This window comes from Nilaparvata lugens, chromosome 4 (assembly GCF_014356525.2).
Source record: "Nilaparvata lugens isolate BPH chromosome 4, ASM1435652v1, whole genome shotgun sequence".
Taxonomy (NCBI): domain Eukaryota; kingdom Metazoa; phylum Arthropoda; class Insecta; order Hemiptera; family Delphacidae; genus Nilaparvata; species Nilaparvata lugens.
This window is the reverse complement of record NC_052507.1, coordinates 70,204,552-70,228,773: the sequence shown is the minus strand read 5'-3', so window position 1 is coordinate 70,228,773 and position 24,222 is coordinate 70,204,552. Positions and strand designations below refer to the sequence as shown.

The 24,222-nt window shown below is 33.3% G+C and overlaps 1 protein-coding gene across 1 annotated transcript in view; it reads left to right on the top strand.

Annotated features, from left to right (window-relative positions):
• LOC111049693 (hemicentin-1-like) overlaps nt 1–24,222 on the top strand; it is a 440,149-nt gene that overhangs the window by 252,402 nt on the left and 163,525 nt on the right. The gene's annotated exons all lie outside the window — the stretch shown is intronic.

The following is a 24,222-nucleotide window of genomic DNA, read 5'->3' as shown; positions in this document are numbered from 1 at the left end:
ATACTGACTTTTGAACACTTAAATCACGACATAACAGTCTGATTTTTCTGAATAAAAGTTATTAGCTTCTACTTACGTTTCTGGAGCGCTTTCGGACACTAGGCCCTTTCTCAACACTGTTAGCTTTTATAAAAAAAAATCAGAATGCTATGTCGTAATTTAAGTGTTTAAAAATGATTATTAACAATCAGTTCGTGATGGAAAGAAACATTGAAGAGCAATACTAACTGTTAAAAGCTAGAATCATTGAAACTTCGGAGAGCAGCTCTGACAATCCAAATACCTATAAGATGATGAAAAAAAAGGAAATTCGTATGGCTATTGTTGGTGGGGAGTCTGCGGGAAGGTCTCACCGCCTGTATATATAATTTAAGCCGTCAATGGGCCTTACGACTGTCATACTTCAGCCAAGACCGACAGTTTAACGTGCCCATCCGATAACACGGGAGTGATCTGGTTAAAAAACTTTTGGTATTGAGAAGGTTTGAACCCGGGATCTCTATGCTGCTACGCAAGCACTCTATCCACTAGAAATGAATGTATTTAGAATGAAAACATCAATAAATTTCAAGAAAAATCTCACTCTCCATCAATCCTAGAGAGACCAGTTGCATATTTCCAGATAAATTCTTTACCAAACTTGTACAATAATCGAATATTTTTGTTCCATCATATAGCTTTTGGAGGGGTGAAATTTGGCAACCTCTCATTCGACAACCAATGTCACAGAAACAATACAATCGAACAAAGCGTTCAAATTGCCACACTACGACACGGTCGTTCAAAAAATTGAATAATTAATTTGATAACTATCGACAAATGACACTCTGTTAGAACGGGACATTTGGAGAGCGACTTTGCTACGGTTATGTAATCGGCGACGTTGGAACCTACCTCTCCATCTCAGGGATTAGGACTTCGGTCTGCAAACACTTTTCAGAGATACTTCAAATAAAACTATAGCAGATCCGAATATTTCACAGTGAGTATTAATTATCGATCTCATGATAGACATTTATCTATTTGAAAATTTACATATTTGAGGGCACCAGGAACTGAATCCTATTAATGCCCTCATAACGCACATTGAGCATTCAATTTGGAAAACAATACATTAAAATGAAAATAAAATAGCTTAACTAATATAAGTACTATTGAATTTTAGGAAAAAACTGAAAACAAGATACAAACAAAATAGCATACCTTTCAAAACTCATGAATCTGAGAAAATTTCTATTTAATTTTCAAATACATCAATAATTAATTCATACTAGTTAAAAACTAAACACACCTTTAAAAACTCATAAATCTGAGAAAATTTCTATTGAACTTTCAAATTCATCAATTAATTCATACTAGTTAAAAACTCCAATAATGCGTGTAAATTCATTAATATTAATTCATACAAGTTAAAAGCTCCAATAATGCGTGTAAATTTAAAAATATTATTGATAATTTTTCATTTTTTAGTAGCTTCTCTTTGACAAGTTGGTAAACTCTGTACTGGTTTGATTCGATCTGATTGGAACAATAAAAGAGCTTTTCTTTGAAAATATTTCATATAAAATAAAATATAATTCGAGACTGACATCATCACTCTCATTTTGAGAAATCACTCTAATTTCTGAGAGATTTTTGTGGAATAGATTTCCTTATATTAGTATTCGATAATGAGAGTATCCTGACATAAGAGTACTTAGCTTTTACTAAGTTGACTAAAAACAATGACCCTTCATCACGAGTTCAATTCCACACCAACAATTCCACAGGTAATTTCAATGGAAATATGTAAATTCATATTATTGAAGTCACAGAATCATATGAATAATCCATTGAAAACAGTGTTGAAAAATTGGTGTCAATTGAGGGAATGAATTGAATTAACATTCTTCTGATTGGAAATGTGTCTGTCAATTATTGTCAGTAACCATGTCAGAAGGTCAATGTTATTACTTGACAGTCTGTTCTTTTAATATCAAGATTACTTTCCCTGTTTCATTACACTAATAACTATGATATTATGAATTTTTGAGTTAATCTGGTAGAAATCTATATGGATATATAAAAGCGAAATGGCACTCACTCACTGACTGACGGACTCACTCACTCACACACTCGCGGAACTAAAAATCTACCGAGCCAGAAACGTTCAAATCTGGTAGGTATGTTCAGTTGGCCCTTTAGAGGCGCACTAAGAACGGATTGGAAAAATTACCAAAGATACGCCCAAAATCTGCGTTCTCCAGTGTTTTCTTAGCTTTATCGAGAACAAATGAACAGAAAATGTTAAAATTTAGTACAGAAGCTCAGCTAGGGTGTAATAATGTTGTGTTAGAAGGAATTTGCAATAACGTTGAAGATACGCCCAAAATTAGCGTTTTTTCAGCGTTTTTTTTTTGCTTTTTCTCAGATTTATCAAGAACAAATGAATAAAAATTGTTCAAATTTAGTACAGTAGCTGAGCTAGGGTGTAATAATGCTGTGTTAGAAGAATTTGAAATAACGCCAAAGATACGCCCAAAATCTGCGTTTTTTTTGCGTTTTCTCAGTTCTTTCATCAAGTAATAGACAGAAAATGTTCAAATTTAGTACAGAGGTTTAGCTAGGGTCTAAAAATTTTGTGATGAGATGACTTTAATATTTAATCAAAGATACGACCAAAATCAGCGTTTTTCTCAGCTTTTCTGCGTTTTCTCAGTACTTTGACTTTCTGATGGAATGAAGCATGCTCAAATGAAAAATTCAGGCGAGCGAAGCGACCTCGCTGATCTAATTTTTGGACGATCCAGTCGTGGGTCCAGGGGGTTGAGCCCCCTGGCTAGATGGATATGGCGAGCGAAGCGAGCCTGACGGCTAGTAGATTATAGTCCTCTTACTCTCATAACTTGAATCATAAGAGATGCCTATTTGCATTCATTCCAAATTGTGATACGATTTTGGCGATGCGAGTGTTACAGAATCATTGAAACTTCGGGAATCAGCTCTGACAATTCACAAACTTATTTGACGAGCAAATTAATGTAGTGATAAAAACGTCAATTCCTTACAATTAAAAAAATATTTCAAATTTCAAACAATAATTTGATTCCTCTCAAAGTCTGAATTATTGAATTCTATTGAGTACTAGCAGGTAACGCTTGCTCCTCAAGGGCCCAATAAAAACTTGACAAACTGAAAACTTGACCTACTGAAATCTTGAAGAATTCAAAATTGGCCTATAATCAGTCCAGTAGTTCAAACGAGCGTCATTCGTGAATCTCTAATACCGTACGTCGTAGGCTATAAAAGCCAGATCTTTCCTTTATTAATATTATAGATCTTTCTTCATGAGAGATATAGACTGTTAACGGGTGTATTCAATGATAACACTGAGAATGGCGTGGAAAAATTGTATGATTATTGGAATAAGGAATATTTCATCCAGGAAAACTCTCACTCTGAAATTTGTTCTGACCACCTCTTTAAACAGAAATAAGTCATGTTGTACAATATTGTAGCACAGGAAAATTGATTGGATTGTATTAGATTTCTCTATCCTGGTATCGATATGCTGGCTGCTACACAATATCAACACTAAATGACAATAAAGCAAAGCTAATTATCTAATTGTTTCGTAATAAAAGTATAGAGTTATTTAACAGAATGTGGATGGAATGCAATTCAAATTTTGATTACATATGATGTTATTGAAAGATTTTCAAGGGTTCGAGCATAACTCAACCCCAAAAATCTTTATTGAGCATTCATTAAACTCGTATGACTCCAAGGGAATCAAAAGAAAATTTTCTGATTCAAACCAAGTAAACCAATCAAAACTATGAAGGGAAACTATATCATTGCCCACTAACTCACTAAGAAGATAGTCGTGTATTCATATAGTCGTAATTAACCTGAGTCCTAATACTATCAGCAGTTCTTTGACAGCTCCTAAAGGAGATGCTTTGCAGATGCTTTTCTCTCTCTGTTTCACATACATAAACTAGCAAGCACTCCTTCTCTGTCTCATCTCCCACTAGCAAGCATTCGAGTCGCGAACAAGCTTAATTCCCATTTAATGAGATAGAGTCTCTATGAGACGACTAGATCTCATTTACAAATACACCACCGACCAGAGTTTGAGCACTCTAGCCACAATTTTGAGAGCTCAATAATAGTGTTCAAAGGGAATGTATGGTACAGTTCATGAGATAGTATGCTTGTGGTGTGGTCAAGAGGATTCAACATTTGAATACACTCTTGGTTTTCGGAAGAAAATCCAATAAAAACAGTTTTCCCTCGATGTATTTAGGTTATTTGAATATAGTTTTTGGGATAGAATGCTTTTTGTGTGGTTGAATGTCTCAACATTTGAATAAACTTTTGGTTTTCAGAAGAAAAGTGAATAAGAACGATTTTCCCTCGATGTATTTGTGATTAAATATGGTTTATGAGATAAAAAGCTTCTTGTATGGTCAAATGTCTTCAACATTTGAAGACATAGACTTTTGGTTTTCAAAAGAAACGTGTATAAAAACGATTATCCCGATGTATTTGTGATTGAATATGGTTTATGAGATAGAAAGCTTCTTGTATGGTGAAATGTCTTCAACATTTATATTTACTTTTTGGTAAAAATAGTTTCATTGGAGAAAATATTTGGTTTCATGATAATTAAGGTTTGATTATCACTGCAATAAAATTGAGACGTTTCTCTCACTCCTCACAATCTTCTACCTCTCAGATACACATTATTTTAATAATATGATGTGGACCATGATTTCAATTCTCCATTAATTTTCCTTTTCATTTTTGTAATATACTGTAGACCAGGATTCCACAAATTTCCATCAATTATCATTGATTTTTTGTAACGAGAGTAAGAGATTTGGATCGTATTCAATGGTAATTATACTGAGTTATCATGGATAAGAAGCATCTAGTACTACACGAAGTAATTGTGACTGACAACTTTCATACAATACTATTCCTGTATGGGGATGTATTTTACTATTGAGATAAGCGTTATTGATATGATTTTTTCTTGAGAGATGATTTATTTGGCAAAGTTGGTATAGATCAGTGTTCATCCACTTTTTCTATTTTCTATATCAATTTTACATGGTGAAGACTAATAATCAAAGTATTCAAAGTTGATTACAGTATAGCTCAATAGAAATAATAGGTACTGTAATCAGTTTTATCACAAGCACTAACTTCTAATAATAGAAATATTCATATTCCCTTATTTTATTGTTTTGTCCTGTTATACCCCGGAAACTGAATGAAATTCTTCTTCTGGCATTACAGCTCGATGTAAGCTTTAGCCTCTCGCACTAGAGCCCTCCACACATCACGGTCACATACCTTTCGTCTCCATTCTCCGGAGATCATCCTCCACTCCATCGATTGCGTGGCCTCCCTTGTCGTCTTTAACCCTCCATCCGGGCCTTATAAATATTGCTTTTGGCATTCGTTGGTCCGCCATTCTCTCAACATGACCAGCCCAGCGCAATCTTTGTGATTTGATGAATCGTACCACATCCTCACCCCTTAGAATTTCATTTATTTCGTCATTTGACCGTCTCCTCCAAACTCCATTGTCATTGATGCCTTCATATATGCGCCTGATAATCTTCCTTTCGAAAACTCTCAGTTTGGTGGCATCAACTGCAGTTAAATTCCAGGTTTCTGAACCGTATGTAATACGGTAAATGTCTTACCAGTTTCTTGTAAATTTTGAGCTTGATTGCTCTATTCGCAAAGTAGGCACGATTTCCAGCTATCAATCTCCGTCTTATCTCGTCACTCACTTTATTGGCACTATTCACGTCAACACCCAGGTATGAGAAATGTTGTATGCTTTTAAAGGTCCATTCTCCAGCTTCGAAGTCATTTACTTTTCGAGCAGCATTTCTTTTGACTAGTAGATAAAAGTCCTCAATAGATATGGATAAATATCAAATAGACTCAACACATACATTCTGTGTTACATTTAGCCTACATCACTTTCATCGTTATCCAAAATTTTACATTTCAGCAATCAAAATGGAGGTAACAGTGGAACAGAGAATCCCATTCGAGGCTCATTACGAATCACAAATTACATCTGAAGGTGAGTTGAACTTCATTTGTTCTAATAGAATTACGAACATCCAGTCTTTCAAAAAAGGAAGAGAAAGAGGAGGAGTCTAAAATCTTTCATTGAATAACAAAATACACCACTATAGGACATCGGAATTAGAATTTATCTCACGGTATTGTCAGTGTACAATATCTACAAATAGTACAAAAATGTTGGCTTGCCTTTCAAATAATGGAGGATGATGGTGTCAAATTCAACAATATTATCAGTGTTCGTTATCAATACTATCATTGAAGAATGTTCAGTGACACATAACCTAGCTACACTTAGACTGTTGTATAAATTAGAATTGGAACCGTTTTGGGCTTATAAGCCTGTGCTACTTTTCTGTAAGTTGTGTAATTCTGAATGATTGAATAAATAAATAAATTACCTCTTCGACTTATTCACAAATAAATCATTAACACACAGTGAGAGGAATTTGCACAAAGTGAATGATATTTTGTTTCTCTGTGTCATTAGTCTAGGAGTAATCAAGTGAGTTAATCTGTTCATCTAGTTTTTTCAATCTACAAAGCATTTTCAACACATTTCTGGATGGCCCCAGTATCAGTTAATTATGAAAGTTCTCGTAAGTTACATCTGTAGATACAATTTTTTGTGGAGGTCAGATATAATTCAATAAAGGAACAGCAATAAAGGATTCAATAATAATGACATCACTAAACTCAATAAAAATGAAAGCTTTTTCACAAATTGCCCGAATCATAGAGCCAAACGCTGTTGATGATTATTGGTCTGTTTATAGAGACAAACGCTGTTGATGATTTGTCTGTTTGTGGAATGCTACAAAACCTCTGTTCAACAAATTTCAATTTTTCGTCCAAATTCCACACAATGTCCAAAAATAGTGGCTCCATAATTTGAGATGCTACGAAGCGTACAATTATTAATCTGTTAATTGCTTTCTCGACCATAAAAACGAACCTTTGTTGTTGCTGTCTCACGTTATTACAATTTTTCAATATTGGAAAAACTATCAAAGCTTTAACTTCATGGTGCCAAACAGTTTTGAAAACTGAAAACCGGTAATGCAATTTCCGAAAAGATATTTTCCCTTGGCAATATGGAGATGAAAGCTTCAGGGTAATTCCAATTGAATTGATAAGTGCGTCGGGGTTTTATTGGTCATTTATGATATTGTTGTGATTTGTGGGTTTGTACGGCAAAAATAATAGAAAATTAAAATAAACCTATGTGACGGTATTAGAACAGTATCTGGAACATAGAATTTAAATACGATTGCTCGTCAACAATAATATTCGTATTTCAATGATATTTTCAATTATTAAATCCAATTATCATTGGATTGTGTTAAGATGTTTAGAAGACCTACAGAATCAAAGATTCAATAATGTATACTGATATCATGTGAAAGTTCAATATAGTATAGAGATTCAGAAAATTAAACATGGTCAAGTTTTCTACAGTTATGAGGGAATATAGAAATCAGGTACTTGGATTTCAAGATGGAAGAGTAAATACACGCCAAGGAATAGGATATAAAAGATTCATGTAGATTATCCGAGCGTAAGGTTATCCTTGTACAAAATCATTGACCATTATTTAAAATTCCATAACTTATCATATGATATAATCATTCGATTGCTAAGTTCATGATAAATTGAGGATACCTATTCATGAATAGATTTAATATATCTATTGTAATTATACCTTCTTGTAGCTCCAACTTGCACTGGAAATAATATAAGTCATCTGGAAAGAAAACTAACTCTCAATTTTCCTTCATACATTATTCTAACAAACAGATCATGTTGGATATTCAATATCAATGTTGTGAAATAGTACGGATGATGAAGTTCTTGACAAAATCATGCTCACTTCAACAGACAGACATGTCAACTCTCGTATTCATAGTTATGATATTAACATCTATGAAAACTAAAATCGGATCAATGTTGTTCGTGACAGGAGACGATAGGAGAACCATGTGAATACAAAAATAGAATACAAAATGAAAATGAAAAATAGAAGACTGTGCAGTACAATTCCATAAACGTTAAGCTGCAGACTGTATTAGGAACATCGTTCAACATTTATTGCAATAAATTTGAGTTCACTCAAAAAGAAAAAGAAAACCCAAAGATTTTGTCCTTGATTTCACTAGTTCAAAAAGTAAAAGGATAAAACTTATTCCTCGTGAATTTTGTGAATTGATCACAAGTTAGTGAAGAACTAGTATTGATTACCAGTTGTTGAAGACGGGATGTAAAGTTGTGGTACCAGAGGTGTCAGGAAACATTTTTTCGAAATATTCCATGTGATTCTTAGTTACATATATGATACTTTTCACTAGAGAGTTTTCAGTCTAGACGTTTCTACGTTATGGATTCGGACCGTACAGTCTTCTATTTTTCATTTATATAATTATCTCAATTGTTCTAATGATGTCAATGTATTATTATCTTATCCTTTTACAATAATTGATTGTATTTTCGATTTCATGGATGTATCTCTGCGCGATAGAAATGTTATTTCTCTGTTTGAATCGTTATTCAATTTAGCCAAGGGTTGGTCAAGAGAGTGGATTTCCTCCGATTTTTCACAATTATTATCATCTGTATTTTCAGTTTATACAAATAGAAGTGCTGTTTTGGATCATTTATGCCCTGCTATCAGAGTTTTCCACCATATTTTTCCTATTGAACTCGCGTCATAAACTCTCTAGTGATTCATTCAGATTCCTAACTGGGAGAGTGGATGTTGTTTTCCAGATGATCAAATTCCCGAACCATCGGTTCAATGAGGGAGTCCTTTAAAGCAACTATATTGCCTATTTTTTGTTCGTATTCTGTACCCGTTTTGCTGTGAGTTTTATCACTACAATGGTCACACTTTCAAGCTAATTTCTGAGATTCTGGTTTCCTGGAGCGTCTTGGGTTGGTGTTCGGGAATCAGCTGATAATCAGCAGGAGAGCTTCCCGCCCTGCCGACTTGTCCAGCAGAAAACCCGGAAAAAAACGCTCCATGTGGCTTGGCCTTTAGAACCAGCTTCATAGGTTGAACGACAATACAAAGTATAGAAGAAATTTAGAGAGGTAAGATAGGAGATAGGCACCCATTCGTTTCAAAAGCCAGGCATAAACCTAGTAGCTTAGCTGTTTGAATTGATAATTTTTTCATCTAATTTAATTTAGGGGAGTTTAATATCAGATTCGGGAAATGAATAATATAAGCTATTTCCAATGATGAATCCATTCAAAGTACAGTATTTACTTTTTATTTTTCAGATGAAATAATTTCAAGTATGCCATTGATGGACAGTCATTGGCCTGTAGCCATAATACTTGTCTCCTACCTTGTATTTGTGTTGGAGTTGGGACCAAAGTTCATGAAGAATCGAAAGCCCTATGATCTGAAGCTTGTCATGTACCTTTATAATTTGGGCCAAGTTCTCAGTAATCTATACTTCCTTTCTATGGTAAGTTGATCAATTTATGGTGGGAGAATTTTAATATTCATATAATTTCAATATGAATATTTTTCTTCCATATCTTATTCATTGTCAAGCAAGTTTTCATCATTAAAATGGATCATTCTGGAGCCGTGTCTACACTGAACAAATGTTCGACATACATGTTCGGCAAACATGTTTGTTGAGGAGCTCAGGGACAAACATTTTAAAAAGTTTGGACAATCATTGTTTGTCAAACAAAAAATTACTGTTCTCCAAACATTTTCAGTGTAGACAGCTGTAATGAAGCATTAAAATATAAAACCTGTTCTTCTCACTTACAAATATTTTGTTTGATGACGCGTCCACACTGTCCATAGGCAAACATGTTTTGTCAAACATAATAAAATTTGTCCAAACTTTTCCAACAAACATGTTTGTCGAACATTTGTTCAGTGTGGACACGGCTCTATATGGATAGAATGGTCACCAGCGGTCAAAGTTTATTCTTTTGCTGGTGATGCCATATATAATACGTAAATTATATATACATACGTAGAGAGATATTTATGATGTTGTATTATTATTTTCTTATTTTTAAGTTAACACTTGTATTCTGTTTAAATTTATTGTTCATCATCTTTGATTTTCTTCTTATTTGTGATTGTTTTTTTAAATGGCGAAATAAATTATTTGATTTGAATTTTTAAATTCTTATTCACTGTAAAGCAAGTGTTTATTCCAAAATACAATTGGTTGAGGTTGAAGAAACAACATTTTCAGTATCCCCATAGAGTAATGATCCGTTTGAAGATACTTGGATTATACTATTATTCGTCCTTGGTACTCTTTCTAAAATCTAGAATAAGGTCAAAAATCACTCAATGCAATGAGGCAAGTCAATTTCCACTTGTTATCTTGATTTTTTGTTAAAAAATGTACCGAGAGTTCGAAATTAGAAATATTTTGATTTTGTTATTACAAATTTCGCCTTGAAGAGTTTCATCTGATCTTTAATCTCTCTCAAGATTAAAAAAAAAATTGAGAAAATATAAAGTTCTGTTTGACATCCTTGGAGTCCTACAAGCTTGATATAAAAGTTCACAATGCGAAAGTTTTCTTCCACTTGAATAAAGAATAGAGTTCACTGAGGGAGAGGACTTCCAATTTCATTTATAATATCATGTGTTTTTTGATCATGCGTGTTAATGAATTTTTGTGTCATTTCAGGTCTTTAGGAAGAGGAATCTCATCCCTTTCCTATTCCAGCAGAGTTGCTCTCCAAGTCCACTGCCTGATCTTGAGATGAGGACATTTGTAAGTGATAAAAATGATACATATAGGAACATTATAATATTTCAATTCTATAATATTAGAATATATTCATAATTCATGAATTCAATATCAAATACGTTTCTCGGCATCAAATTTGATTGTGTCTCTTGCCTTTGTTGGAGGCTTCCTCTAAAACAATAAAAGTAATAAAAAAAGTAATATCATTAGAAACATTCCCATTTGGAAATTCAGAAATTCTGTAACGGAGTACCTGTTATTGAATCAGGGTTCTTGAATCTGAGCTCTTGAATGAACATAGTTTTTTGAAAATTCAAATGCAATGAGCATTTTCCAATCGTTTATCTCTCATTCCTAAGGAGAAGAACTCTCTTGCAAACCATAAGAAAAATGAGAGACAACTCGAAAAAAACAGGAGCTGTAAACATTTCTATCATTTTATACATTTCAATTTCAAATTATTATTTACATATCATACATTTTCAACATAATATTAGAATATTAACTAATATTATAATTCAGAGCTAAATTAACAAATTTAGAAGTTAGAACTAATAAGAACTAAGGAAATAACATAATATAACATAATATTGGAATATTAACTAATATTATAATTCAGAGCTAACTTAACAAATTTAGAACTGATAAGAACTAAGGAATAACATGATATTATTATTTTCTCTATATGAATAACAACAACATTTCTTGAAACAGAATTCTGCTTATTTACTGTTGAATATTCTATTTTCAGATCTTTCATATATCATGGTTTTGGCTGATGACAAAAATTTCTGATTTACTGGACACTGTAAGTAATAAAAGTTATATACTACACTGGTTACTATCTAGTTATTTATGATGATGATGTCACTCATATTCATATAAAATTATACTCATTCATATTTTTCATGTTCATGTCCATTAGGCCTTCGCTGGAGATAATCGCATAGATCAAAAAATAATCATCCAACTAAACATTAAACATTAAACTGCTAACTCTAAACTTCTCAACTCCAAACATCCAACATCCAAACATCCGACTGTATTGTGAACCGTTTTATAATTTTAGTGAGAAGTAAACCTGTTCCTACTCTTGTTCAAAGCGCCATGAATAATAATGTGACAAAATTCAATACGTTCAAGGTTACTCATACCGTTCAAAGTTCATATATGAGAGAAATATCCGTTTTATTTCGAAAAGGCTCTCTCACAAGTGGAACAGTTAACTGATTTGAATAAGACAGTTTATTTTCTGAAATAGTCGCAAGACGCTTGTAATTTCACAACAGCGGCAGCATTGTTTGCAAATTCGATTTGTTGAAACGTTCAATAATTAATTCAGTCCGAAATAATGGAATAACCTTGGTGAGCTACTGTAATTGATCATGACCAGTTAATTTGAAATAATAGCATCGTAACAAACTAAAGTATACCATTATATAATATAACTAGCTGGCCCGGCGAACTTTGTACCGCCAAACAGTTAATGCATTTCATGACAAACTTTAGTGGATGCACACCTGAGGAGGCGCGATGCGGCATTTTGCATCCAGGTGCTTCTTGCTTATTTGTTTGAATGGAAGAACTCACACTCACTGATTCGGACATGGCATGTAACAGTGTGATAAGGCAATCTCCATAAGATCAACACTTTCTATCACCAAGCCGCGCCTCCTCAGGTGTGCTTAGTCTTTGCTTAATCTGATGCATTATATTTTTATGAAAATTATCCACCAATCAGTATTTTTTATCTCAATATGGACTTCATTTGTGCTAGTTGTACAGCAGTTTGCATTTTTAGATATAGTTGAATGCACCTTGCTGGGGAATTGAATGGTATATCTCCTTGCTGCTGATTTTCCCACGCATATTCTAAATTTACAGCATTCCGAGTTCTACGACTCAAGTTTGGACGTTGTTCGCACCGCGGCATTATTTCATTTCATTTATTCATAGTCAATAGATTCACTGCAGGTAAAAACAACAGGCATTCGCCCAAAACTGCTTTTAACCTTAATTTGGAATACACGGTCTAGAGGTTATGTAAATAATAACTCAATTCACACACTATTTCGAGTCCAAAAAATGTATGTAGGTACTACAATATTTTTGGATTTATCAGATCAATTAATTCCAAAATATAAATACAAACCAAAATCTTCCTTCACAATCACAAAAAATATTAAAAATTTCACTTAAATCCACAAATTATACTCATGTTAAAATTTTAAACATGTTAAAATTATCATTAGAATTGAAATTTTTTGAATCAGTAGAAAGAAAGAAAATCCATCTACCGACGGCTGTTGGATGACGCGATGATTATAACAGCTGATTTTTATTTCTGTGTGAGGCCAGCTCACAAATCTTCTCCCATAAGGATTACATGTTAACTTTGAAGGACCGTAGGAAAGAGTCCTGAAGTCGGATTATGAATTTGATAGACCAAAAACAATCCTTGATGCGGATTTTATACCATGTTAAAATTTCAACTCAATCGGTGCAGTACTTTTGGAGTTTTTTAAGAGTACACACAGCAACTTAACATTTATATATATATATATAGATTAAAAAAACCATAAATTTTGTGGATTTTTTTCAATCTTCAATACTCTATTCTCCCAATTTAAATCAGTTCTGAAATGTATTGAAATAGTTTTCTTTCTGGATAATCATGTACAATATTGTAACTGTCCCATCACATCTATATCACTTTTCGTAAAAATCTAAAAATCTGCACTTTTATCATGAAAAAAGTTTCCTCCACTACAACGTTCAACAGAAGATGAATAACAAAACTCAATACGAGGGCAACAAAGTATTTGTAATGAAATAACTCGAATTACCATCCAATGAAATTTGTTGAGATGGTCTTGTAGAGCGCTGTAAATGGAAAACCGATTCAACTGTGAACAAATGAGGCGGAAACTTACCAAGTGTAACTTCTTCAATCGATTCTGTCCTCTGCACTGAAATGCTCTTTCACGTAGAATAAGCGCCGCCGCCGCCGCGTAAATAAGCAGAAAACAACTAACGAATGAGAAAGCACGCTGTCAATTACTTAGTTTTAATTTGCGAAACTGTATTTTAATCCTGCGCTAGTAAGTGACACATTGACAATTTGATATTGAAACTTTTGTAATTTTCTCTCGTTGGCTGAAAGTTCGATACTTGAAAGTTGGCGCTGCTGTATTGTACAGTACCACTCACTGTCAGCATTCCTAATGGGTAACACCAATGCCATTCCCATCCAACCGATGCTGACAGTTGAAAGTGAATCCGAGTTTCTCGTTTACCGGTGCTGCCGTTCTAAAACTACCTTGAAAGAACTGTAAATGGAGTTGATCCAGCCAAATGGTACCATCACCCATTTCAGCTTATATTACGTTCAAATCTGAATTGGGCCACTGAGATAGAATACAGCAGCCATTGCATAGAATAGACTTCTTGTACTGGGAACATACCTTGATGATGAATGATAATACTACTATTGTATTATCTATGAGAGATCAACAACTCAATGGGTCGGTTGCACGAGTACTCAATTAAATCCGAATTTAGATTAGATTAGAGTTCTTCATTTATTTATGTTACAATATATACTAGCTCATACACATTCTTACATAAGATGGCAACTTATTGAATTATTTTATTATTCAAACAGAACTAATTGAGTATCTATCTATTTAGACATCATTAATCGAGATAAACTGATAGAATCATTGCCAATCCCATTTCATCTTTTATTTTATCTAACGAGAAGATCTACGATATAAATATGTGTTCAGATAATCAAATCCAATCATCCTATAAAGCCTGTCAAGTCAACAGATCTAGGTTAGGTTATATTCTTTATATGAGGTCACAGAATGTGGGTAGGTTTGTGAATTTGTATTGAAATTTTTCAAATAAGTGCTATATTTCTTGAGTTTTTTATTCATTGTGATACATTCTGTGATTTATTTGAAGTATTATGCCAACCTTCCAAATTTCAAAATCTTCAAATAATTTCCTGGACCAAAAATCAAGTGAAGGAGCAGTGTGTGATATCATAACCTCAACCTTTCGACAACATTAACTTTTTATCAAAATTTTTGGAGAGAAATGGTACAGGTTCAGCCTAGTTTTTCCTTCAATGTCATAATTAAATTATGATTGTAGTATTTTGTACAATAAATGAATGAATAAAATACCAAAAAGCTCCTGAGATAATGTGATTGATGAAATGAATAAATTTGAGTTGAAATAAGTTAATTATAAATGAAATGAAATGAGTTAATTTGATACAATATTGCATCTCCTGGAATGTTCCTCAATATGGCGTCTCTGTATCGTTGTTTGATTCCTTGGATAATTTTACATATTATCACCCTCTCATTTTCCAGGTTATCTTCGTTCTGAGGAAGAAACAACGTCAAATAACGTTTCTGCACACATACCACCATTTCACGATGGTGCTTTCAGTATGGATCTACATCAAATATGTCAGAGGTGATGTTCCATGTTCCACATTTATTACTCCATGAATTTTTATGAATAATTATTATTGAATTATATAATCATAATCAAATCATTATCATTGGTATTTGTCAAACCTCTCGCTGATGACAAAACATACATGATGAATATGTGTGTGTGTGTGTAAATACGCTTGTGTGTCAATATGTACATGCTTGTACTATCATTGGTAGCCAGCCAAAAACATGAATTTTGTGATTTGAACACTTCACCAACATAATATTTTTATAATAGTTTATTGCCGTCAAATATGTTTTTCAGTGCATCGCAAATTCGATTTGAAATTATTATTGCACATAATTTGATTGCATGGGATAAGTTGTGGTATTCCTCCGTAATTGGAAGAATGAAACGTTGATGTTGTTATAACACTATATTTTTTATTAACTACATCAGCGTCTTATTCTTTCAATTATGGATTGCACATTTTTTTCAATTTCTGTGCTAGTTTTCAGGGCTCAGCCTCATGTCCTTTCTCTATCATTTTCTTCATACGAGATCTGTTCCTCTGATCAATCAATAATATCATCATCATCATCATAATCATCTTACATACAAAAATTAAGTTATTGCCTGTTCCGACTTACAAACAGCTTATTGTTTTGATTTCAGCTTATTAATTTATATTTTATGAATATTATTCATAGAAAGTCTGTAGTCTGTTTATTTGTTCTTAAGTTGATTGTAAATGATGAATAAATAAATAAATTATTGAATGATACATAGGTCAGTTATTGCCATATCTTCTTACATTCAATCAATAATTTGAAAATTATTAATTGTTACAGGAGAACAAGGCGTGATGATAGGAATAGTCAACTCAATGGTTCATGTTGTCATGTATAGCTACTACTTCCTATCAGCATTGGGGCCAGCTATTCAGCCCTATCTGTGGTGGAAGTCACATATCACTAAGCTACAACTGGTAAGTATATTTACATGCTCTTTTCAAACATTATATGGATTAAAACTCATCTTAATGTTCTTATGTATGCTTACATTCGTAGCAAGAATCGATATTGATTAATTATTCCATATCACAATGTATCGCCAGGAATTTCAAGACACATTGCATACCAACACTACATTCTTAATAAAACAAACATATCGTTGTAATGATAATTTCCAATAAAGATTCTATTAATGATAGGCTGACGAACCCCCTCATTAGGGTTCTTAAGTTTGATTTAATTTTATTGTCAATTTTTGTAAATGTTACCATAGGCAACAGCCTTGTAACAATTATCAATAAATATATCTATCTATCTATCTATCGGGAGTGAAGTCAATTTCATTTCATAGTGGAATGAACGGATTGATTCTCTCCAGTCAGTGTGAAGTGTTCAACTGAAGTCCGTTATAAGAATATGATCGATTGAAACATGAATATCTTCGACGTACTTTTGGCTTTGGAATTCAGTGTTGATAGTTTTCTTGGATTCAGTCATAGACGACGCAAATCTCCTGTATGATTATTCTAGAGAGTAATTTTTTCTTGTTACCCCATTTCAAGTGTGTGGTAATTTAATCCTAATGAAGGAAAAATAATTGGTCCCAAAAAGTTGGTATTCTTACTCAATCTGTAGTCTTACACAGGACAGTCCGAGTTGTCAAAGTGTAGCTATCAAAATGTGTAGAGTTGTCATCCTTGAGCTGTCAAAGGGTGGACATTTAGCATATTCTTCAAGGATCTCTAGTAAATGAATAATAGAATATTATATAATTTTTTCTGTTCATAACAACTATACATTCCTATTGCAACTCAATTTTCGTTTCAAAAATTGATTGGAAAATGGCTAACATGACTAAAAAATCACTCGTTACAATACAGTGATCAATTCAGTGCTGGAGATTCAGACATGTCACGCTATCTATATACAGTATATTCTCTTCCTCACTTCTGATCCAATTCAAATGTTCTATTGGAGCATCAAATGATACTTGTGCATGAAGGATCTCCACACTTTGTTCCAGTGTAAACCGCTTGGAAATTAATCTCATACAATGGCTGCAAGTACTTTCTCAAAAGTCCTCCAACATGACATTGGAAGCTCACTTTTTTAACCGCTTTGATATTGATCTGAAACATCGGCTGCAATCACTTTTTCAAAAGTCTTCCAACATAACATTGGGAGTTCACTTTTTAAACCGCTTCGAAATTAATCTCATACAATGACTGCAATCACTTTTTCAAAAATCTTCCAAAATGACATTGAGAGTTCGCTTTTTATTTGCCGCCACATCTAGTTCGCCTCACTTTATTGCGAAAACAACACAGAGAGCGAAAGTGTTCTAATGAAAATATTCAGAGACAAGGCATCACTCAGACAACAGAGTGTGGAGCGAGTGTGTATTTTGAATACGTTTCCAATATTGTTCAATATTCTACTGTTGTTGATACTGCAGTGATGCGTGAATTGTGCTCGACTGAGCGCGAAGCAACTGTGCTGAGTCCCTGGGCCCTGAGCCCTTAGCCCTGAGCCCTGAGTCGCGCTAGTCCTTAGCGTTGAGCTATTGCCTCTGTTCTATGACAGCAGGGTTGATACATGCGAGACCAATGAGGCCCCATGAGTCACCCCTCACTTCATGTTACATCACTCTCTCATCCACCTGCCGCACCGATTACTAGCGATCACTGTTTACCATATGGGGTCACCGATGGTGATGTGGGTTTTAAACCCACAATAATTCATCAACATTCTTCAGTTTTGTTGCAGTATCAACTACAATAGAGAATGTATAAACAGCAATAGAGAAGTGTGGGCTCCCATTCACAAAGATTCTCCAGTTTTTGAAAAAATAATATAAACACCAATAGAGGAGCTTGGTTGCTTTTCGTTAGAATCAACAATAATTAAAGTTTTTTAAATTCCGCTGAAGAGTAAAGCTGCGTTTACACCAAAGTTATTAACAAAATGTAAATCCTTATAGATTCTATTAGATTGAACATAACTCATCATACACATGATGAACATATTATGTGTTTTTCAAGTTCCGTTCAATCTAACAGAATCTATAAGCATTAATAAGTTATTAATCTATAAGTTATTAACATTTTGTTGGTGTAATTATCTGATTCCCATTCTATTATAATACTTCTTTTACATTTTTTGCACATACCAACTTGAAAGAGAAAGATGTGTGAGTGTGTGTGTGAATATAGCATTAAAAAATTTTTCCACTGACCTCCTACTTGCATACAAATTGAGAATAATTTAGCAAGTAGTATTTTTATTTTGACAGGAACTAACTGTGTAGAAGTTTATATCTTTATTTCACTGAGTTGTGTTTTTTTTTTGTCAAAATGAAAAATGATTTGATTTGATTTGAAACGCAGCTTAAGTAAACATTTGGTTGCCTGACGTTAATCTACTATGACATTTTTTTTATTAAATCAATCAAATCACTTTTATTGTCAGAAACACTTTCACATGTTGAAACTATTGTCAAACAAACATTTACACCAATCAATATGTCTAAAGTCATAAAACACTTTCAATTATAGGTAATTATTGAAGGCGTGCTACTTAAAAAATATTGTATTAAGGCTATTTTTTTTTTTTTTTTTTTTTTTTTTTTTTTTTAAGATTACGTCCTAAAGACTTCAGTCATGGAGTATAAGACAAGTCATGTTATTACATAATAATTCTAACACTAAGTAGTTCAACCTAGTTTAGGTTTGAAAGGAATTCTTGTACACTATAAAAAGCTCTATCAACTAAATATTTTTTAATTTGTTTTTTGAAAATCTTCAAATCATCATTACTTTTCAAGATTTGAGGTAGCTTGTTATAAAATTTCCTACCAATATAATCTGGTTTTTGTTCAAATAACCTACTATTGTGACCCATTATATGATAATCTGCTCTGTTTCGCGTATTATACTCATGAACATCTGAATTCTGGATCACACCACTCGTTTTCACATGCATTACAACTTCATATACATACAAAGATGGCACAGTTAATAGACCAAGCTTTTTAAATAAAGGCCTACAAGAGTCTAACCTATTCACTTTCTCTATACATCTGAGTGCCTTCTTTTGAATCTTAAACACCCTGTCCATATTTTGTTGAGATGAATTACCCCATACTAAAATAGCATACCTAATATGAGATAGTATAAGTCCATGGTAAGCAGTTAACAGTAGTTTTTTATCATTCAGCCTAGCAAGCTGCCGCAGGACAAATACCCCAGATGATATCTTATTACATATCCTCTCAATGTAAGGATGCCATGTTAATTTCCTGTCCAATAAAATTCCCAAGAATGCTACTTTCTCTTCTTGGTCTAATTCATTTTCCTCTACAAACACATTTATTTCTCTATCCTCTACTGAATTATATTTACTTTTGAATTGTAGGAATTGACATTTCTCACTATTTATTGTTAATTGCCTTTGCTTCAAGAATGGACATTGACTGTACTCCAGTAAAAGCATTTATTTCTAGACTATCTAATAAATAATTGTTAAAGATAAGCGATGTGTCATCAGCAAACAACAGAGCTCTGTGATCTTTTAACTCTTTTGGTAATTGGTTCACATACAACAGAAACAGTAAGGGACCCAGAATTGAGCCTCGAGGTACTCCAGCCTGGACCTCCAGTCTTTGAGATTTAATTTTTACTATTTCATTCCCATCCACCTTGGTAAGCTCAACACACTGGTTTCTACCTATGAGATATGATTCAAACCATTTTAGTTCTATACCATTCACACCTACAGTTTTTAGTATTTCCAATAATATTCTATGGTTCACACAATCAAAAGCTTTGGATAAATCAAGAAATATTGCGGCTGCCTTCTCACCTGAATCTATTATATCTATTAATCTTTCAACAAGGATACTATTGCAGTCTTAGTAGATTTCCCTTTCTGGAACCCATGCTGTTCATCACATATGAAATTAATTTCTCCCAGGTGCATCAATAGCCTATTTAAAACTACTCTTTCAAAAATTTTACTTATTACATTTAGAATACTAATGGGTCTATAATTTTCAACTCTTTCAGAATCACCGCTCTTGAAAATTGGCAAAATTTTTCCTTGTTTCAGATCATCAGGGAAAATACCCTGCTCTAGTGAAGTATTAAGGAGATGCAATAAAGGGTCCAGTAATTCATTTTCACATTCTTTTAAAATTTTTTCTTGAGACCCCATCCAATCCTACTGTTTTTTTGTTATTCAAATTTTTTATTATTCTTGACAACTCATCTCTTGATAATGGATGAAATTTAAATACCTTTTCAATTGGCTCAGCATTTAATGTAGTTGTATTATAAGTATTAGTGTTCAGTGACTTTTGGAGATTATATGCAACCTGTTGATAATACTTATTGAAAAAGTTACAAATGTCTATACTATCATCCATATAATTTCCATGTTCATCGATTATCCTAGGGACATTAGTAACTGTATCTTTTTGAGCTGCTCTCCTATTTCTATTAATTACCTCCCAAACAGCAGAGTTAAAATTGGTACTAGTTGTTAATATTTCAGCTGTTTTCTTACACTTAGCTTTCCTCACTTCTTTTGCATAGTTTTTCTTTAGACATTTGTATTTGACTTCACTCGGAACATCCCTCACTAATTTAAATTCCTCATAAGCTTCCCTAACAATATTTCTTTGAGTAAGAATATCTTCAGTTATCCATTCATCTACTTTGTTTAATTTACTTTTTACCTTGACTTTTTTTATTGGACAGCATACACTAATGTGAAATCTTAGAGTATCAATGAATTGCTTATATTTGTGATTTAGGTTACAACTATTATAAACACTACTCCAATTTTCTTGAAGCAGTTCCTGCTTCAAACAATTCATATTTCCTAGCTCATATTGCTGAATTTCTTTCACAAAAGTTTTTTTTCTGCTTGGATACTGGCCCTGCAACTTAACATCTAAAATTTGATAGTTATGATCTGATAGATCTGAGCTACCTAACTTGACATTACAACCTTCTATATTTGTGAGGATATTATCAATAATTGTCTGTGAAGTTCGAGTTACTCTTGTATATTCGTGGACCTTAATTTCTAAATTATTCATATTAATAATATCTCTAATATCCTCTGTCATTTTATCCTGCCTGGCAAAATCGGTATTGAAATCTCCTACTACTATAACATTTGTGAAACGAGCGGTTGTAATTTCCAAAAGTGTATGGAGCAGCTCACAAAATTTTTGCCAGTCTCCATTTGGTGACCTATAGATACCTAACACTGCTACCTCAAATCGATCATCCATTTTTAACCTTAGTCCCGTCACCTCTAAATCCATCTCAACAGAAAATCTCTTAACAAAATCCAGTTCATAAGTTTGGGTATGTTTAGCATTGCTAGTGAATATACATACACCACCACTTCTATGAGCTATTCTACAAAATCTGATCTCAGTGAATAGCCTGGAATCCTAACTTGATTTATTTCCTTTATTTTTAAGCCATGCTCTGTGAAAATAACAATGTCAGGATCCTCCTGTTTAAGAAATACTTCTATACTAAGAATTCCTCAACTGAATAGAGGCATTTTTGTAGAAGAATAGCTTTGATAGATCTTTTTAATTCTTTGATTTCTAGATGATTAGTCTCTAGAGGAGTTTATTGAACAGTTTTATAGGAGTAAATTGTCTGTTTCGCTATTCAAGTAATACCATGAGTGGAATATTGTGAAGTATCCTACCATACTTGTTACTGGAGGTTCAACTGAGCATGTTTCTTACAAAATTGTGAGTTTTGGGTTCAGTAGATTTTATTCCTGCTGATGATTGAATGAATCAAGATAATTCATTTGTTCCAAGGTAACAAAAAATACAATGATACTACGATGATAATGATACAATTGACTAGAGAATGTAATCATAATAGCTGATGCTTCATTTTTGAAGTTTATTAGTGACTAGCCCCCTGGACCTCCGACTGGATCGTCCGAGAATGAGATAAGCAGGCTCGCTTCGCTCGCCTGCATTCTTCATTTGAGCATTTTTATCATATGTTAGGACAATCCAGTCGGGGGTCCAGACTAAACGTCTGGCTAAACGGATATGGCGATCGAAGCGAGCCTGACGGCTAGTAATATAATATTCCCAGGATTGAAGTAGCAGTGCCCAATCAATTTTTCCGCGATAAATGCATTAAATCTTCAACTTGGTGCCAACCTAACAAAGTCAACTCAACTTAATGCCAACCTGACAAAATTATTAATTTAGTTGCCAGTTAACAACTGTTTCGAAGAGGTACTCTATCTAGATTATAGTTCTATAGTAGCATATGATATGGAATTTCAATTATAATTAAGAGATTGGGAGAAGAAGAATATACATGCTAAAAGACGAACTTTAAACCCTTAAAAACGACCCTTAGAGTTAAAATATTGCCAAAAGATTACTTAGTGCGCCTCTAAAGGGCCAACTGAACATACCTACCAAATTTGAACGTTTTTGGTCTGGTAGATTTTAAGTTATGCGAGTGAGTGAGTGAGTCAGTCAGTCAGTCAGTCAGTCAGTCAGTCAGTCAGTCAGTCAGTGCCATTTCGCTTTTATATATATATATATATTATATATATATATATATATATATATATATATATAATATATATATATATATATATATATATATATATATATAAATAGAGATTCAGAGCAAAATTATCCATGCACAGATTCAACCTGAGCGCATAGTTGGATGAATGAGTGCCATTTCGTTCTGTATTATTCACAGATTATAGTTAAATGAACCTGGAGAAAATGAAAAGTCATACTTGATTTAGAAATTTTTTTCAAGAAACAATTATTCCATCTAATTTTCTCATTCGTGGAATTCACATAATTAATTCATAAAACAACATTTATAAACTAGAGAACAGATTTGTTTGAATCATAGTAGATCGATGTTATCTATTGATAATTTTGAATATAATGCAGTTGAAGATTATGAATATTTTGTACTACAGTGTGTGACCTTCGATAATAGCAGTATTTTCCACAGAATTATATACTGACTGGGACATACTTTCGGAATTTTGGGAAAAATTTCGATTTTTTGACCTTCGATAGCAGTATTTTCCACAGAATTATATACTCACTGAGAAATATTTTCGAAATTTTAGAAGTACTGCCATGGAAAAATCTACTTCAAAATTTCGTCCTTCTGTATATTTTATAAACGAGAATTTAAGGACTCCCATACAACTATGTACTCCGAATTCTTGTCCCCATGTATTACAGTATATAGGATAGATAGTATGATTTCATTCAATCTCCATGCAAAAATCATTGTTTTTGTAAGCGATCTTCAACATGAAACGAGTTTCCAAAACAAGAGAACCTTCATTATTGGGATTCGATTCTCGTAAGAAATAAACAGAACAGTGCACTCATACTAACGTCATAGATTCGCCGATATCCTTACCCCTCGTAATGCTCTTCCAAAACGGTTATCTCCGATATTATTCGCAACAATGGATGCACTAGCAAAACAGCAACGCCTGTTTTTGTTCATGTATGCAACTTTCATAGCATTAAGTACCGCACAAGTATAACTTGTTTACAGCAAGGCGTACTAGCTTCTGAGCGCTTTAGCTCTCGCAACAAAACGTATAAGCTTACTGCCGGAAAGTAATGGTTTTGAACCATTTTGAGTCCTTCCTCTATTCAGGTATGTTATTATTATTGGCGAATGGCTTTGAATGGTGGGGAGACCTAAGTAAAGTAGTTCCACCTCGCCGTATATAGTCCAAAGTTCCCAAAGTCCAATATATAGTTCAAACTATATAGTCCAAACTATAGTTCCCTAAAGTCCAAAGTGGGAAACATTGGGAAACCGGCTACTATGATTGTAGTAAACACATAATATCCATCTCTGTGATATCGATGT